A 12,170-nucleotide genomic window follows, 5' to 3' on the forward strand; every position below is an offset into this window, starting at 1 on the left:
GGCCACTCTGTTTCATTTCTATCCCCCACCACCTCCCCCACTGGATTATTTGGAACAAATCCAAAATATCAAATCCCTTTATCTGTAAATATTGCAGTATGTATTTCTAAACCATAAAGGCATGACCCGAATACCATTATCATATGTCTATTTTCATAATATTTTAACATTATCATCGAATATCCAGTCATGTTTAAAAATTGCCCAGTTGTCTCATAAATGGTCTTTTAAAGTTGGTTTGTTCAGGATCAGGATCCAACAAGGGCCACACATGTCATTTGTTTGTTGGGTCGCTTATGTCTCTTTCAATCTGTAGATTTCTCCCCCTTCTCTTGTTTTTCTCCTGCTTATTTGTGGAATAAACCAGGTTGTTTGTCCCCTGTCGTTTTCCACATTCTGTACTTTTCCTACTACATCCCCCGTAGTGTTGTTTAACATATTCTTCAGTCCCCTGACTTCCCTATAAATTGTCAGTTAGATCTAAAGACAATTAAATTCAGATTCAAAGTTTTGGCAAGAATACTTTATAGGAGGTGTATGTACAGTAGTCCCCCTTTATCCACAGGGGTAAGTTCCAAGACCCCCGGTGGATGCCTGAAACCTTGGATAGTACCGAACCCTAGGTACACTGTGTTTCTTCCAATGCATACATACCTATGATAAAGTTTGATTTATAAATTAGGCACAGAAACTGAATATCCAAATTGCCAGCGTCACTACTCTTGAGCTTTGGGGCCATTATTAAGTAAAGTAAGAATTAGTTGGACACAAGTACTGTGATACTCGTGACAGTCAGTCTGATAACACAGATGGCTGCTAAGTGACAAATGGGCTGGATGATTCACATCCCGGGCAAAATGGACAGGGATGATGTGAGATTTCATCATGCTACTTGGAACGGTGTACAATTTAAAACTTATGAATTGTTTATTTCTGGAATTTTCCATTTAATATTTTTGGACCATATTTGACAGCGGGTAACTGGAGCTGTGGCAAGTGAAACCATGCATAAGAGGAGAGACTACTGTCCTTTCCTCAAAAGGCACATGATATTTCATTGTCTGTCTTTCTGCGCTGCTGAAAGACTTTGATGGTCATTGCCTAGATCCACTATTTTGTTAGAGATTTGCAAAACAATGATATTTTAATTTTACTTTCTTCTTCATTTATTAGCTGGAATACTTCTATGAGAGAAACTTCTCTTATCAACTCTGGTTTCTCTGAGGTCCAATGTACTTAGGAAAGGCAGGATAAATGCTTTCCTTTTACTTATCAGTTTTCAGAATAACGAGTTGATGCCCTAATATTCTCTAAAGGTGACCAACTGGGTTTTGTTTGTTTTGGTTTTGGTGTTTTTTGGTATCATTATTATATCATAGTTTTAATGTATTTGATATGTTTTAATCTATTACAGTTATTATCACTCAAATCGTCCCAACCTTGGCCAGTGGGGATCTCTTTAATTGGCTTCTGAGTCCTTTTGGACAGACCCTAAGTAGTGTTTAGCAGCTTCCTGACTTTCTGGTATGACAAGATGCCCAGGTTTGTCTTGTACATTTTCTGCCCAGATCTGGAATCAGCTATTTATCCAAGAAGTGCTGGTTCTTCAAGTGAGAAGTAGTATTTAGAGACCACAGATCTGGATGTTAGGGGTGCTCAATGCTATTTGGCTGGTCACTACGTCTAGGTTATTCCAGGGTGCAGAGCTAGGAAATACTTTTTTTCTTAAGAAAATTCACACCAAGAGTTCATATTGATATTTTAAATAAAACCTAAGACTATAAGACTTTTACTTAAATTCTTTGATTTTACATTATTGTCTCTTTTCACTAATGCTGAAAATCTTGCTTCCTACGAACATTAACACGATTACTGATTCACTGTTTCCTACTTTCTCTATATATTGTAAAAATGTCAGAGTAGCAATGCCACTACTTTTACAAACAATCTGATGACTGAAAACACCTTATGATTTGTTTGCAGTTCTTTTGTCCTTAGAACATATATCCTACTAGTGATGTGCAGTCAAATCACCACATTTCTAAATCCCTTGAACTATTTCAACTGTGCATGGAGAAGCCATCAACTCAAAACACAGATTCATTAATTTCATTTTGCCTTGGATTTGGGGGGGACTGATTTTGGCTTTTGTTTTGATTTAATTTTGTTTTATTTTTGTGTAAAGCATTTATCTGGTTCCAAAGGTAATCTGCAAAATGAAGTATATTCAGAGAAGTCTAGCTTCTACCTCTACTTCCTTTACCCTATTTCCTTCCTCCTCCAATAGATAACAGTTTAAATTTTTCATATTTTAACTGATTTTCTTAAATTAAAGAAAATATGTGTGTTTTCCCTTCACTTTCTTTGATAAGTGATAATGCACTATATACAACTTATTCCACTTTGCTTTTTTACTTAAGATCGTACCCTGGAGATTATGTCATAACAGTATCTAGAGACCCTCTTCATTCCCTTTTCTAGGTGCAGAGCCATATACCGTATGGCCAACTAATCTCTATTGGTGCACATCTTAGTAGTTTCTATTACAAATGGTGCTTCTTCCATCAATAGTTTATGCATACATCTTGTCTTATTTTTGCCAGTTTATCTTTGGGATAGATTCCGAGAAGTGGGGTTGCTAGGTCAAAGAATAAACACATATGTAATTTTTCTAGAAATTACCAAATTCCCTCCCTATAGGGCTTGCACCATTTTGTATTCCTACCACACCAGGTATGAGAAAGCCTCTTTTCCCACAGTCTTGCCAACCGAGTATATTGTCATACTTTTGAGGATTGTCAATCTGATAAATGAGATATGGCATCTTGACTTAGTGTTAATTGGTATTTCTCTGATTATGAACAAAGTTAAATATCTTTTCATATGTTTAGGTTCTGATTCACTTTTGGGTCCCTAGTGACATTTGTGTCCCTGGCACAGAGGAGGTCCTTTGGAGAGATTCCTAGAATGAAAGAAGGAACAGGTGAACAAACAGATGAAGACAAGTCTTGAAGAGGATGGTTGACTTGCACAAAGTCCCATGTCCAATTATCACCAGAATCAGAACTGGAATTGATCTCTTTTTTTTGCCTTGTCTAATTTATTTTTTCTGTCCATAAAATGAATAGAAGTTTATAGTAGAAGTTTTCTGACTATAAAATGAACATGAGTTTACAGTAGAAAGTTTGGAAAGCACAAGAAAGTATAAGCCAAGGCAGAATTTTAATCTTTCTACCCCAAGTCAACCATTTTTAGCATTTCAGTCTATTTCCTCCCAGTCTTTATGCATTTTTTCCATTTATGATCACACTACATATATGGTTTTGTATTCTGTTCTTTTTCACTTAACACTTTTCCATGTTAGTAACAACTCTGCAAACATAATTTTAATGGCTGTACAATATTTCACTCTCCGAGTATATGTTAATATATTTAACCTTTCTATCATTGCTAGACTTCTAGATAGTTTCCAGATTTTTGCTATTTTAAATAAATTCTTCCATGTTCATCTTGTTTTTCACATTCTGAATTTTTCCCCCTTAGGATTTGATTCCTGGAAGTGGAGCTCCTAGAATCCCAACACTGAGTTCCAAGTCCAAGGCTTTTCTTGGCTGTGCTCAGAGGACACTCTTTGCTAAGTTTTGCCCCTGTGACTTCCTATAGCCCCAGGCTAGTGTCTAGTGTCTACGCTCTGAAGCAGGGACACACTCACACCCAAGTCAGATCAGAGGATGGGCGAGGCTGGGAGGGATGGAGCTCACTCAGGATGAGGAATCAGAATCTCCTGCCATTTGCCCTTGAGCTCCTTGCCTTCCCAAGGCTATCGACAGATACCTTTAACCAATAGGAGGAAACCACCCACTGGCAAGGTCAAGCGTCTGGTGGAGAGTGCAAGCAGGTAGGGATGCTGAGCAGACGTGGCCTCTGCTTTGGAAGGACTCACCATCCAGGGAGCAGACATCTGAGGTCATACCTTCCCACCCTGAGAAGGGCTCCGTGATAAACTCTAATACAGCACTGTTCACTACAGAGGGATCTGGGAAAGCTGCCTGGAGGAGGCATCAACTGAGTTTAGTAGTAGGGAATATAGGTCTTACCTGACAGATGAGGTTGGGCAGTGATCAATCCTGAGGGGCCCTGTAAGCCAGCTTACAGATCCTGGATCGTGTCCTATGCAGTGAAGCAAGGGGATGAGGATCAGGTGTGTGTAAAGGACAATCCTTCTTGCTGCTGTGTGGAGGGCAGAACTGTAGATGGGAACTGGACAGACAGTTAAAGTGAGACCAACACCCAGGCAGGAGACCATGAAGCCCAGATCAGAGCAGTGGCCGTAGGGACAGAAAAGGAGGGCCAAGATAAGAAATGCCAGGTATACAGTCAATACTCAAAAAAGAAAAAGTTATGTCAATTTATGACCTTCCTGTAGCCTATGGGAAAGAGTGCTGGACTGGGAGGCAAGGTACCTAGGTTCCATTCCCAGAGCCCTGTGATCCGGAGCAAGTCTCTTGCCTATATCTGGGCCCTAATTTCCATTTTTGTACACCGAGCAGGTTGTAACAGGTCATCTCCAGGGGCTCTTATGTTCTGAAAACTCTTTGATCCTAAGGCTGCAAAGTAGCCGAGGTCCCTGGAGGGGAGAGGAGGGAGAAAACAGAGGCTGAGCAGAAAGAGCAGCCGGGGCTGGGGTCTTGGGGTCTAGGCTCTCTGTCTCTCCACCCCATCAATCTCATAGGCTTAATGTCAGTGGGGCGGCTGGGCCGAAGCCAGAGGCCAGCTGCAGGGAGGGAGGAATTGTCTCTGGCTCGAGGAAGAGAGAGGAAAGAATGCAGAGTTTCCAAAAAGCTGTGAACAAGTCATCCGCTCCGGCTGGGTGCCCAGAGGTTTCGCAACTGTCCTGGGGACCTGAATAACAGAGCGAGCCAACACGGGATGGCGGCTCATTCCCCTTCTGTGCATCAGAACCTGCACGATGATGAGGGGCACTGAAGACGCCTCTGGCTGCAGGTAAGAGAAAACCCTGTCTCCAGAGCTTCTAAATGTAGCAAGGAAATATATCAGCTCTCATGCTGCGAACCCAGAGAGGGTGGCTCCGCTCCAGCAGTAGCTCCTGGTACCATCAGGAACAGAGGGTTTTCTATTTCCCTCTTGTCCTTGGCTGGCTCCCTTTGTGGCCCCATGACAGCTGCCAGTGACAACAGAGGCTACACGTTTCTGTGTGAATGTCCCGCAGGAAAGTGCAACAGAGGACTTTCTCCCAACCCTGAACTAAAGTCCTTATCTTTGGTTTGAACAGGACAACTTGGGTCATGTTTCCAATCAATAACAGTCTCTCAGGGAATGGCATGTGCTGATTGGCTTAGATTAATTGAGATCTAATGTTAAACCTGGGGGCTGAGAGAATGAGCAGAATTGCGGTCCTATAAGGAAGAAATTGGGGAGTAGTTGCTGGATGGGCAATTAACATGTCTATGGGATGATAATCCTCTGTTCCCCATCAGCTCATCCAATCCCCACCCAGCCTGGGGGTCAACAGGATGGGTGTCCTCTCTAGGTGACCACTGAGGTCCCTGAGACTTGGAAGGTGGAGTGGCTGGCTTGGGTCACACAGTGGGTAAGTGGCAGAGCCTGAATTGAGAAAAATAAACACATAGCGAACACAGAGCAGACCTCCAGCTGCCAGGCTCGAGGCAAGCTCCTGTGGGCTTCCACAGTGCCTGCCCCCGGCGGCTCTGTCTCAGAACCCACCTTGCAGTGCGGAAGCGCACCTCCCTCTCCAGCCTGAGCGTGCACGCACTCGCTCACGGTGTGAGGCTTCCCAAGAGCTTAGGGATCTGAGGCCAGAGGTGTGGATTCGAATCTCGACCTCGAGCTTCTGTGTCCTCCTCTGTGAGATGGGAGTGTGAACCCCACCTTCTCCTCTTGGCATAATTGTTGGGGGAGTGAAATGAAATGAGGAGATGATGCTTTACTAATTCTGAACCATCAGGTTTTCCATCTCCTGGTGGAAAATGGTCATTCCATGGGCCTCATCTTCACTAAAAGACATCAGGAAACAGGGAGCCAGAGGGACCACCAATGAGACACCCAGACATGGATCCATTTGGTGAAATGCATAGTTCAAAACCATCAGTTGATAGATAAGGAGATCTGTCCAGAGAGGGGCAGTAACCAGCCCAAGGTCACACAGGACTAGAACCCAGGCCCCTGGCTCCCAGCCCTTCCTCCTGCACCAGGTCCCACAGGTCAAGTGAGGTCCGCTGCCTGGCCTGAGGTGGCGACGGCACAGCTGCAATATGGTCTGTGCCCGCCAGCACGTCCCCAGCTTTCTCGGGGGCCATTCTTCAGGGGTTCACTGAGGCGAGGCCACACTTCCCCTCTGGTGGCTTCCTGTTTGGGCCAAACAATGACTCTTGCCGGGACCCGGTGCCAGCTGGCTGCAGCTGTTGGCAAAGCATTGACTTCTTGCATGTAGAAAGGGGAGATCCTGAAAGCATTGACTTCTTGCGTGCAGAAAGGGGAGGTCCTGGTGCCCCCAGCCGGGAACCCCACACTCAGACGTGGTCTTTGGGCCCCACTGAATTCAGTAATCCCTTCATGCACTGATCACACGCACATGAACACCTTGTTTGCCAGGTTCCATCTGGGTATCCAGAACACAGAGGTACATCAGACGAGAGTTTAGCAATTCTGCAAACATTTAGCCTCTGCCCGTGAGGAGTAAGACATTGTACGAGGTACCAGTGATGCAGATACGAATAAGGTACACCCTATAAACTTGATGACTGATGCATCTATTTGTCCTCCCAGGGCCTTGCAAGAGCTCTGAGTGGGTTGTCAGTCATTTACACGCTTGTGTGAACTCGTGCAAACAGCTCTTTCCTGACGGAATGTCTCAGGACACATGGGGAAGGGTGTGAGTAAAACTAATAAAGATGAAATGTTTATGACGGCTTTATTCAGTAGGTGAGAAAATCAAGATTCAGACGTGCAAAGGGACTTACTTAAGGTAGGGAATGGAGCCAGGACCTTGACCCAGGCTTTCAGAGTCCAAGCCTGGCACACCAAGATACTTCAAAGAGCATCCAATCTAATGTGGAGAGTCACAGGATTAGAGATGCAGGGGGAGCGCTCAGGTGCACATGGGGTAGGGGTGCTTGTTGCTGAATAAAATCTGCGGGGGAGACTGGACAACGGGAGGGAAATGTTGAGTGCTCTCTATGTGGCAGGCACCTAGCCAGTTGTCACTCTACAGACGAGAAAAATGAAGTGGGAAAAGCCTCCCTGAACATCTGGAAAGCAGCGCAGCTGACACCTTCACCCAGGATCCACACTGTGCTGGTGCCCTTAGTCTGCCCATCCTTTCAGTCATCTCTCTCCAGCGCCTCACCTTGCGTGGCCCAATTTCCGGCTGGAGTCCTGGCTGGGACCGAGCTGGACCCTTCTCCCACCTTCCTGCCTTGTTCTCGATCTCTACTGCGATGCCCCCCATGGGCCCATCCACACCCACCTGAGACAGAAGAGTGACTGGGCAGGGTCTGCCTTTCCCTGGCCCTCCTGCATTGTTTCTGGGCTGGTGCTGTTGTGGAAACAATGAGACAGGGGTTTCCAAGGGCTGGAACTGGGTCCCTCCATGTCCCCTACCTCCTGGGACAGGCTGGAACTCCCGGGCTCTCACCTAGAAGAAGCAGAGTGTCCCGCGAGTTGGGGGTGGTGCCTGAACCCAGACCTGCCTGCCGCTACCCTCCGGCTGGGGGTGGGGGGACGAGGGAGGAGAAGCAGCAGAGGCTCCTCCCGCTGAGCTGCAGGATCCTTAGGGGTCACCTAAGGCGACCCCTCTTAGTTGGGCAGCAGGAACAGACCCAGAGTAAGGGACACACCGAGGCCACTAGGTGGACGACGCCCGCATCTGCTTCAAGCCCAACCTCTCCCCTGCGTGCCACACACAGACCTCCACATGCTCCAGACACCTTCCTAACCCACAAGCACCAACACCCAACATGTCCCCCCCAACTCCTCTCCCCACGTCCCCTCCATCAGGGAAAGGCACCAGAAGTCTGGAGTCACCCCTGACCATCTCTCTCTACTCTCAGCCCCTGTCCTTAGCCGGGTTTTCCAGCAGTTCGACTTGCTAAACTACTCTCGACCCTGTGATCTTCTCTCCAGGCCATCGCCCCTCCCCTAGTCTGGGCCTCATCATCTGTACTCAGTTATGACAATGGCCTCCCGACTTGTCTCCCTGACCCCAGTCTTGCTTCTTCCCATCCATCCTCCGCTCAGCAGCCAGAGTGGTCTTTCGGAAGTACGAATCTAAGTGTGTCTCTTCCGTGCTTAAATAGAGCCCAGGCTTTTAACCTGTGTGATACGCCCAGGCCTCCCGCTCCAACTTTGCCTCTAAAGCAAAACCCTGTCAATGGGCCCTGATCCATTAGCTGTTGCTGGCTTCTTCACGCATGGCCACGAGTCCATTTCAGAGGGCGCCCCTTGGAAAGGGCTCCTCCTCTTTCCCACCAGCACCAGCACTACTGTCTCAGTTTGAGTTCCTCCAAAATCAGAGTATGACTCAAGGCTCTGGTGTAAGTAGATTAGAGGGAGGTGATCCTGAGAAGCGAGAGTAAGGGAGTGGAAGGAGTGCAACAGGGAAGGAAGAAAAGCCCACGCTAGGTGTGTTCTATCCGTCTGCACAGTGAGCAATGGAACTGCATTCCACCAGCACCCTGCAAAGCCTACGGAACACCACCCAGAACCGTCCACCTGCAGGATGGGGAGCTGGAGGTTGATCCTGACACTCACCCCATCAGGTGAGGGGCCTTTAGACCTCTTGGCTCTGTCATCTGCCCAAGCAAGCTCCGGTGGTGCTGAAGAAACTGTGGCCAATGTGGAGACTCACAGCACAAGCATGGGGTAGGACACTGGCCTCGGGAGGTGATCTTTGCCAGTAATCAGAAGTGAGCCAAGGGATGTAACAACGGCTTCTGAGGCGACTGCACAGAAACATTCTTTGATCGTTCAGTACAGGTGCCTTGTTGGCGCTCAGTGTGCAGGAGGTGTTCCGAGTTGCTGAAGAGGAGCCTGTGGTCAGAGTGCACCTGAGCGGCTCTGGAAGGAGCCTGGACTTTGCTGTCAGACTTCCTGGGTTCAAACCCCACTTGCGTTGGCACCTGCTGTGGGTCCTGTAGCAGGCCACAACACTCTTGAGCCACCGTGTTGTCACATAAAATAGGGACAGTAAATTCTACCATATGAGGTGTTGATGAGAATCAAACGTGTCATCAGAAATGAATGCATGTGGCAGAGTCAGATGCCAAATACAGCTGGTTATGTCTATTTCGTTCTTCCCTCAAGAAGATGCTGCCTTGAACTCTTCCTTACTCAGCTCCCTCAGCCATGAGCACCCCATCTCCTCCATGCTGTAGGTTTAGCCTATGTTACCGGGAGCTCTGGCCTCCTATGGGCAGTGCCAATGCATCTGCAGTCCCCTCCCCTACTCCAGGGTACAGAGCAGAAGTAGCTTTTGTGGAAGCACAGAAGAGTTGGCAGTGCATGCCACACAGCAATAAAATTTTTCTAAATCCCCATGAGCTGTCTCTGTCTCTCCCCCAAATCCCCCTTCTGAGCCAGCTGCCTTTATCACATGGGCAAATTTAGCTTGAGCCAACACCTCTAGTTCTACTCCTCCATGCTTATCCCTCCTCTTTGGGCTCTAGCCTCCACTCACCTGTTCTGGGTACAATTGTGTCCCCCCACCAAGCCAGATTCATAAGTTGAAGCCCTAACCCTCAATATCTCGGAATGTGACCTTATTTGGAAATAGGGTTGACGCAGATGTCACTTTGTTAACATGAGATTATAATGGAGTAGGATGGGCCCCCAACCCAATATGACTGGTGTCCTAATAAAGACGGGAAATTTGGACACAGAGACACATACATAGTGAGAGCTTCATGTGAAGACTGCAATTGTACCTCTCAAGCCAGGGAACTACTGGGAAGCCAGGAGAGGGCCCTGGAACAGATCTTTCCCCAGTGCCTTCAGAGGGCACGCAGCCTTGCCAACACCTTGATCTTGAACTTCCAGCCTCCAGAACCAAGAGACGATATATTTCTGTTTTAACCCACCCAGTTTGTGGTACTTTGTTCCAGCGGCCCTAGCAAACTAACACACCACCCAAAAGGGCGACTTATTTTTCTGCTGCACATATCATGTTCCTATCCTTACCTTCTTTTTAAAATTATTTAATATTTATTTAATAAACAATATTTTTGTCCCAACCCTTGTAATACCTTTGTTCCTCTGTTCATGTGTCTCTTTCTTGACTCCCTGTTGGACTGTGAGCCCCTTGGAGGTGGGGCCTGTGTCATTCTCATTGTTGTATCTTCAGGACCCGGCAAAGAGCCTGGCCCACAGGAAACATTAGTAAAGGTTTCCTGGAGATTTCTTGAAGGAGGTAACCCTGATGCTTACCCTTGAAGTGTGGTCCCTTTGGACATGCAGAGCTACCAAAGGAAGGCATTCCAGCGAGGAGAATGGCATGAGGCAGGAAAATGCAGGGCAGGAATGAGTGAGCAGCTCACCGTTGGCTGGGGGCTAGGGCGTGGGACATGGGAAGGCACAGAGGCAGGGTGGGACCAGAGGGTGGGGAGAGGTGGGCGTCAGGATTTCAGGGTTTGGGAATGCATTTAATTGAGAATGCCGTGGGGGTGGTGAAGAACCATGGATAAGAGAGGGAACAACAGCGGGGCTCTGGGAACGGAGCTACAGAACAGACCGAAGACAGGGAGGCCACAGTCCAGGTGAGAGATGACAAAAACCTGAACCCTCAGGGGCCTGAGGATGAAGAGAAGATGAAAGACATTTAGGAGGAAGAAATGTGGGCCTGATGACTGATTTAGAGATATTTTCCCCTTTGAGGTGCCTACGTCCAAGATCCTCCTCCTTCTGAAGATGCCACACTGAGAATTTCCATGATGTCGGCAGTGACATATAAATCACCCCGCCCCCGGTGCCCTCTGTGACAGCTGTCAGTCTTGGGGAGGGAGCAAAGGAATGAGCAGTCCCCACCTCAGGCTGCTGAGCTTTCTGGTCCACAATTCAAAATGTGGGGGAAGCGAGTCATTTTTCACCTTCTTTTTAATATCAATTTTTTCTTATCACTCATGACTAATGGTAAGTTAACTGTATAAAGAAAATCTGAACGTACAGTGGCATTAGATCTTATAAGGTGAAAATTGCATTCAATAAAAATAACCCTGGATAATCCCTTAAGTGGAAGGACCTGGGATATTAGAAATTCAGAAGACAAAGATTACTCTATATAATGACATTTTACTGTGACCTCTGTTTCTCTGGAGCATCAGAGACCGAGGCCTAGTTTGAAATGGGTGAAAGGGCAGAGTTTGGAGGTGGTGAGTAGGTAGATTAAATGCTTGCTGGGTATGAGCCCATTATATGGATAAATAAAAGAAGAAAATAAAAATCATCTGAAATCCTCCTCTTACTCTTAGTTTGTGGTGAATATCTCTTTCCAGTCTTTTTTTTTCCCCCCCTAATTCACATTAAAAGCTATACTCAGTAGAGTATGAAGTGCCTCTTGATGTGGTGACCTGAGAAAGAGACATCACCTCTGTGGTATTCCTGCCAAAAAGGCAGAACCTGACAGAGGAAACATCAGACAAACCCAAACTGAAAACCAGTCTATAAGATTATTGGCCCAGACTCATCAAAATGTCAATGTCATGAAACCCAATGAAAGACTAATTGTTTCAGACTAATGGAGATGAAAGAGACATGGGAACCAAATAGAATGCATGATCCTGGATTTCATCCTAGATCAGAGGGGGAAATTGCTATAAAGGACATTACTGGGGCATTTAGTGAAATTTGAATCTGACCTGAGGGTTAGATAGCGGTGTTATAGCAATATTAAATGTCCTGAATTTGATAACTGTACTGTAGTTATGTAAAAGAATGTCCTTTTTCTTAGGAAAAAAATGTTGAAATAGTTGGGGTAATGATGTATGCAGCTTATTCTCAAATAGTTCGGGGAAAATATGTATATAGAGAGATAGAAAATGACAAAGCAAAATGTTAACAATTGCTAACAGCTGGTGAAACTGAGTGAAGGATATTTGGAAGTTCAATTCTTCTGCAAGTTTGAATTTGTTTCAAAACTA

The sequence above is a fragment of the Pseudorca crassidens genome, chromosome 9 (assembly GCF_039906515.1).
Source record: "Pseudorca crassidens isolate mPseCra1 chromosome 9, mPseCra1.hap1, whole genome shotgun sequence".
Classification (NCBI taxonomy): domain Eukaryota; kingdom Metazoa; phylum Chordata; class Mammalia; order Artiodactyla; family Delphinidae; genus Pseudorca; species Pseudorca crassidens.